The sequence below is a fragment of the Loxodonta africana genome, chromosome 10 (genome assembly GCF_030014295.1).
Source record: "Loxodonta africana isolate mLoxAfr1 chromosome 10, mLoxAfr1.hap2, whole genome shotgun sequence".
Lineage (NCBI taxonomy): Eukaryota > Metazoa > Chordata > Mammalia > Proboscidea > Elephantidae > Loxodonta > Loxodonta africana.
The window spans coordinates 46654512-46662003 of NC_087351.1; positions in this window are offsets into that span (position 1 = coordinate 46654512).

Here is a 7492-nt window from a genome sequence, read left to right on the forward strand (position 1 = left end):
CTAAGTCAATTGGCAAAATAAATTCTATTAAGAAAACATTCTGCTTCCCACTTTGAAGTGTGGCATCTGGGGTCTTAAACGCTAGCAAGCGGCCATCTAAGATGCATCAATGAATCTCAACACACCTGGATCAAAGGAGGATGAAGAACACCAAGCTCACAAGGTAATTATGAGTCCAAGAGACAGAACGGGCTACATGAACTAGAGACTACCTCATCCTGAGACCAGAAGAACTAGATGGTGCCCGGCCACAACCAATGACTGCCCTGACAGGGAACACAACAGAGAAACCCTGAGGGAGCAGAACAGTGGGATGCAGACCCCAAATTCTCATAAACAGACCAGACTTAATGGTCTGACTGAGACTAGAAGGACCCCAGCAGTCACGGTCCCCAAACCTTCTATTGGCCCAGGACAGGAACCATTCCCGAAGCCAACTCATCAGAGACATGGATTGGACTGGACAATGGGTTGGAGAGAGATGCTGATGAGTGAGCTACTTGTACCAGGTGGACTCTTGAGACTATGTTGGCATCTCCTGTCTGGAGGGGAAATGGGAGGGTAGATGGGGTTAGAAACTGGCAAAATGGTCACGAAAGGAGAGAGTGGAAGGAGGGAGTAGGCTGACTTATTAGGGGGAGAGTAAATGGGAATATGTAGTAAGGTGTATATAAGTTTATATGTGAGAGACTGACTTGATTTGTAAACTTTCACTTAAAGCACAATAAAAATTATTAAAAAAAAAAAAAAAAGATTGACTCAAGATTCAACCTAATCCTATAGATTGTGTCCCGCCTCATTGACATAACTGCCTCTAACCCTGACTCATTAACATCATAGAGGTTAGGATTAACAACACATAGGATAATCACATCAGATCACAAAATAGTGGACAGCCATACAATACTAGGAATCATGGCCTAGCCAAATTGACACCCTTTTTGGGGGGACACAATTCAATCTATAATGTTCCACCCTTGGCCCCCCAAAATTCATGCTCTTGCCACATATAAAACACATTCACCCCATCATATCGTAGCAAAAATCTTAAATCGACTCCAAGTTCAAAATTTCCTGGGACAAAATTCCTCTTCTTTTGTGAAATCCAGAATCAAATTATCTGCTTCCAAAGTACAATTGTGGAACAGGCACAAGGTAGACATTTCCATTGCAAATAGGAGAAATTGGAGGGAAAGGAAGGACAACAACAGGTGATAGCCAACACAGCTGTCACTCTTTACCTCCTGTTCATTAGCAAACAAAACTTTAGGTGATGGCAATGGGTGTGGCTCAACTGGGAGTTGCTGGGACCAAGCAGAACCTGCCCTCTCCTGTCCATTGTCCTCAAAGCTCTGGGTATAGCTCAAGCCGGTCAAACCCAGTTTACTAGCCTACATGCCAAAGGAAAAAAATGTAATTTAATGTTTGTACTTCTTCGTGAGAGATGGTACAGAAAGTTCTGCCTCCCTTTGTTCAGAGAGCTCGATTTTGAGGTATACACCTCTTTGCCCCTTGCCTGTGTGCTTGTAATAAATGCTCTTCCTCCCTTCTCACCTCAGTTTGTCTTTATTGAGAAGAAGCTACACCAAGCAGCATCTCTCAAGGCTTGGAAATAATCTTTTGTTTTCTGGTACTATTTAGGCAGTGACCCTGCCCTCCAGACTCTGGGTATTGGCCATGCTGTCTGGATTCTGGGTGGAGTTCCCTTGGCCCTGGGAAGCTCCGCCTTCTAGGCCCACTGGAATGGCAACTCTGCTCCCTCACATTTGGGCGGCCCCGTTCTCCTAGTCCGTCTGAATGGCAACTCCATCCCCTCGGCCCCAGCGGGCCCCGTTCTTCTCCATCTTGGGCATGGCAGCCCTGCTCCCTCAGCTTTGAGCAGCGCATCTGGACCCATTCCACTGACACTTGCAAAATTGACAGGTATCTTGGGGGGCACAACTCAATCCATAACAATTTTCTTTAACTTTAAAGAAATCTAACAGGAACAACTTTCACTTTAAAGAAACATTTATCAGAAGTTCTGAATTCAACTTATATTAGATCCACATAGAGAAACTAGAGAAAAATGAGATTTGTTTTCTAGGAAACGAGACAAGATTTCCCTAATTAGAGGGCCCTGAACAATACCAGATGGATCCTGTCCGTGAAAAGCTGTGGGAAAGAACCAGAGTACCTTACTGAGCAGTGACCTGGACCAGGAAAAAAACACACTAAATGCCTGACTTCACAGTAACGTCATTTGGAACCCATTTAACTAGTATAAAAACAACCCCATCTGTCATAGATTAGACATGTTTTCTTCCTGGCTCCCCTGCACGTATCCTTGCACCTAAGCACTTGGTGTGTAAACATCCACCTGTTACTGTTGTATATAGACCTCTACTTGGGTGACAGCGGGTGCTTTGCTGTCCATCACTAGAATCTTGGCATCAACCTCTGTTTGTAAGTTCCTTGATAAAAGCTAGATCTCATCAATCTGGCTTTTTCTGCCTCTTTTTTCAGAATCCAAACTGTGCCCCTCAGAGCCACTCCTGCCACTGGTCCAGTAAGGTGTGACACCTAACTAAGGATGTGGACCTACTGAGTATCTAACATAATAAATGAAAAGTGACTCTTACTAGGCGCATTGTCATGAAATTTCAGAACACCAGGATAAAGAGAAAATCCTAAAATTTTCCAGAATGGAAAAACAGGTCACATACAAAGGACCAGGAACCAAGTAGCGAAGAACCCCTCACCATCAACACTGGAACCTGAAAGCTGTGAACAATCCCTACCAAATTCTGAGGTGATGTTTCTCTACATCCAATATCCATGATGGACCAAAGCATGCCTCAGGCCATGTAGCATTTCTTCCAGCTGCTTTTCACACAATGGGTGGCAGTCTAGAAGGATATTCATGGTCCTTTCACAGTGCAAAAGGACACCCTATTACTTAGGATACCCTATTACTTCTCATTGCCTGCTGATTATTATCCTCTATTTCTTCCACCCTTTCCTTAAAGGTACCTGCTCCATTATGGAGAACAGAAAAAGCGGTCTGGAAGAGAAAGCAGTTGAGTTCAGTTCTATAAAGATAAGTAAAATATGAACATATGGAGTTGTCCCGATAGTACATTACAGGCTGATAAAACAGGTTATCAAAAACAGGGGAGAAAGAAGCTGAGGGCTGAGAATGGGCTGTTCAGCACCCTGATTAAAGTATGGGGCACAAGAATGGTGGGAAACAGGACCAGAATAGGAAGCTGGAACCAAAGATACCATTGTGAATTGCCATAAAAAGGGGGCATTTGACTTATACCTTGCCTAACTCTCCACTCCCATTTTCTCTGCAGACCTGTGCTGATCTGTACATCTCACCATGTCTTGTCTTTCGTGAGCCTCTGGGCCACTCATGCTTCTTCTCATAGGCCTCCAGACTCTTGCCTCGGAACCCACGGACGCCTCCAGTCCCTATTATGGCTTCGACTCCTCTCAGCATGGCTCTCCCTGTTTGCATGGGCAATACTCTGAAGGATTTGCCAGCTACGCATGTGGACCTGGGAAACTATGCCACTTCAATTTAAAAATCCCTAAATGTAAAGTTGTGAGGTCCAAGAAATATAGAGCACAGGTCTCAGTAACATACCCTCTCACCCAGTATAGGCGTGTGGTATGAGTTGAGGGCACTTGGGAAACTCCCTCCCAAAGACAGCTTTCTCCTTGCTTTTCCATAGAACCTGATGTACCACCATTAGGTAACTCGTTTTATCAATGCATTCTGACTCCAGGAGTCCTTTACTAAATTATATATACCCTTCTGTAATGGATATATTCCATTTGCCCTTCAGATCCCCTCTTTACCCTTCTTCACTCTGCTCTGCATCCCAGGGGACTGATCTTTGTGGGTTAGTTCAATACTTTGGCTTCCTGTTGGCAGAGAACAGAGGAAGGGAGGACAGTGGTGGTGGTTGCCATGGGCTGGCTGGATTCTTTGAAGGTCACAGCTCCCCTCAAGATAAGACTCTTCATGACTCTCTGGATAAACGGCTTCCTTCCATCATTCTTTCAGGTAGGCCTGGGTGATGATAGCCCTATACAGCTATTCCTCATGCTCTCCCTACACACTGCATGCACTTGTGTAAATAGTCTCTTTATTAAACCCTCCTTGAATTACCCTAATTTGAGTGTGCCATCTGTTTCCCCCTGGGACCCTTGACAGATACTCCTTGATAGAAGATATTTATCAAGCTATTATTAGTCATAGCCATCCAATTATAAATTAGTATATGAGATTGCTTTTCAAGGTATAACTACCTAAGGTTGGGCTCAGAGGGAATGGAACAGAGGGCAATAAACCTTCATAGACATAAAAGAGGAAAAACACAATGGACAGAAAGAACAAAGGGCTTGAAACAAGGAAATCTCAGTTTGAGTCCCAGATCAAGTGTTTACATCTCTGGGCCTCATTCTTTTTCATCTACAAAATGAGGGTTTTTAAGTAGACCAGTGGCTTTCAGTCTATATTCCATAAAACCCTACAGTTTCATGGAGGTACCTTATTGCCCACCAGCCTGGTGGTGGGGGAGAAATGCTGAGAAAAGATAGGAGGGAAGAGGTGGATCCCCAATGCTACTTCAACTAGGATGGCTCTGTGGGTATCTGTTTTATAGATACAGGCAGCCCTCGGGTTACAAATATAGGACTAATGGATAACTCATACTTAAGAACAGACTGCTATAAAGCCTACTGTATTAAAAATTTGAGTTAAATACAAAGGTTCATAAAACCAAAGGCACATATACTTTGTGATGCTCATGATAACATTGCACGGTTTGGAAGTGTTTCTTAAGTGTTTTATATGCATAGAAACGTAACATATGTCCTCTATACTAAGACAAATATTTGACTGATGCTAAATAAGAACCACATGTAACTGTTCTGACTTACCCATAAATTGGACTTAAAGACAGACTTAGGGTCGGATCTCATTTGTAACCTGGGAACTGCCAGTAACAAGATAACAGTAGTTTTAACTAAACAGCCCAGACTTTTGTTTTGGAGATTTCTGAGGCATGGATGCAAGACTAGGTATTCCAACTGCCAGTTCTCTAGGGGGGAGATGGGTTGTGGGGTCATGTATGTGTGTGTGTTTAAAGAACAGTTTGGACCAGAACTGGATGATGCCCAGCTACCATTACTGAACATTTTGATCAAAGATTCTCCAGAAGAATCCTGATCAAAAGAGGGTAAAAAGTGGAACAGAATTTCAAATTTTCATGGAATCTAGACTTCCTGGATAAACCCCCAAAACTATTGCCCTAACATAATTTTTAAACCTAAAACTTGAAACCCCTGAAGTCATCTTTAACCCAAGCAAAAAAAAAGCAATAGTTTAGCTTAATTGGTAAAGAATGTCTGGCTTGAGCACTGTACTCTTTTAAACAATTATCTATATGTGATCAAATTGACAACAGCAGCTTGAAAGGTTAGATGAGAAGCTCATGGGGCAGTGAGTTTATGTCAACCATGGTGGGATTATTTGGAAAAGGATAGCGAGAATGATTGTACAGCTCGAAGAGTGTAATCAATGTCACCGAATTGTACATGTAGAAATTGTTGAATTGATGTATGCTTTCACCAAATATATATATGTATATATATATTACAAAAGAGCAGTTTGGGACTTTTTGCATTTTGTGTGCATAACACTGAGGTGGAGAGTGGCAGAACATCCTTCAGGACCCACTGCAGGTATCTGTGGTGGTGGTGGTGGGACAATCCAGGAAAATGGGGGGTAGGGTGGTGTCTTAGCTACCTAGTGCTGCTTAAACAGAAATACCACAAGTGGATGGCTTTGACAAACAGAAGTTTATTCTCTCACATTCTAGGAGGCTAGAAGTCCAAATTCAGGGTGCCAGGTCCAGGGGAAGGGTTTCTCTCTGCGTCAGCTCTGGGGGAACGTCATCATCAATATTCCCCTGGTCTACGAGCTTCTCAGCACAGGGACCCCAGGTCCAAAGGACGTGTTCCACTCCTGACGCTTTTTTTGTGGTTGTAGGAGGTCCCTCTCCTCTCTACTCACTTCTCTCTTTTATATCTCAAAAGAGATTGACTCAAGATACAACCTAATCCTGTAGATTAAGTTCTGCCTCATTAACATAACTGCTTCTAATCCTGCCTCATTAACATCATAGAGTTCAGGATTTATAACACATAGGATAATTACATCAGATCACAAAATGGTGGACAGCCACACAATACTGGGAATCATGACCTACTCAAGCTGACAAACATCTTTGGGGGATACAATTCAACCTACAACAGGTGGGAGGAGGAATGGATGGAAACCAGTCCAAATCTGAGTTCCTGCACTCCCGGCAGGGGTCAGTAGACAAGTCAAGAAGAGGACTGAGTCCCTGCCTGGGTCTGCCCTCCGGTTCATGTGTTTATTACAGGGAGGAATTCTGGGGAGGAAAAGAGATATGCTCCTGGATGGGGGGGGGGGGTTCAGAATTGTTTAATTTTAATGTTAAAAGGAATGAAACCATATTTTGGACACCCTATCTGGTAGAGGTGACACATATTCATGGTACATAGACAGAATGTAGCACTTAATAGGTGCTTGATAACTGTGGAATAAAAAAATGAATGGATGAAAATGTAAATGGATTCTGGGTGATATTTCATTAGAAATTAAAGATTCTGGTGTTAAAACGTGTGTATGAAAAACACTGAGGTATTTCACGGTAGAAGTCTCTGTTAACTGTGATGGTAGACCAGTGTGGATACTTGTTCTTGGTGGATTCTTGCAGATCTTTGGAGGACTAGCAGGAAGGGCTACTAGCCGCCAGAAAGAGAAGCAGAGGGGGAAAAATAATACAAAATACAAATTTCAAACGATTCAAACTTTTCTGTTTGTCTTTGGCATTTTCTTGTTCTTATTTTATTGACAAATCAAATCAGTATCTCATACAAAAAGTTATACACACCTTGCTATGTACTCCTAATTGCTCTACCCCTAATGAGTCAGCACACTCCTTCTCTCCACCCTGTATTCCCTGTGTCCATTCAGCCAGCTGCTGTCCCCCTCTGCCTTCTCATCTCCCCTCCAGACAGGAGCTGTCCACATAATCTCACATGTCTACATGAGCCAAGAAGCTCACTCCTCACCAGTATAATTTTCTGTCTTATAGCCCAGTTCAATCCCCTGTCTGAAGAGTAGGCTTTGGGAATGGTTCCAGTCCTGGGCTAACAGAAGGTCTGGGAACATGACCTCCCGGGTTCTTCCAGTCTCAGTCAGACCATTAAGTCTGGTCTTATTACGAGAATTTGAGGCCTGCATCCCACTGTTCTCCTGCTCCCTCAGGGGACATTTTCTTTTATTTATGGTATAAAAAGCTGAAAGAAAGATTTAAGCAAGTTAAAGGCACAAAATAAAGTCATAAGTTTTTTTTTAACTTTTTATTTTGAAACAATTATAGGAAGTTGCAAAACTAGCACAGAGAAG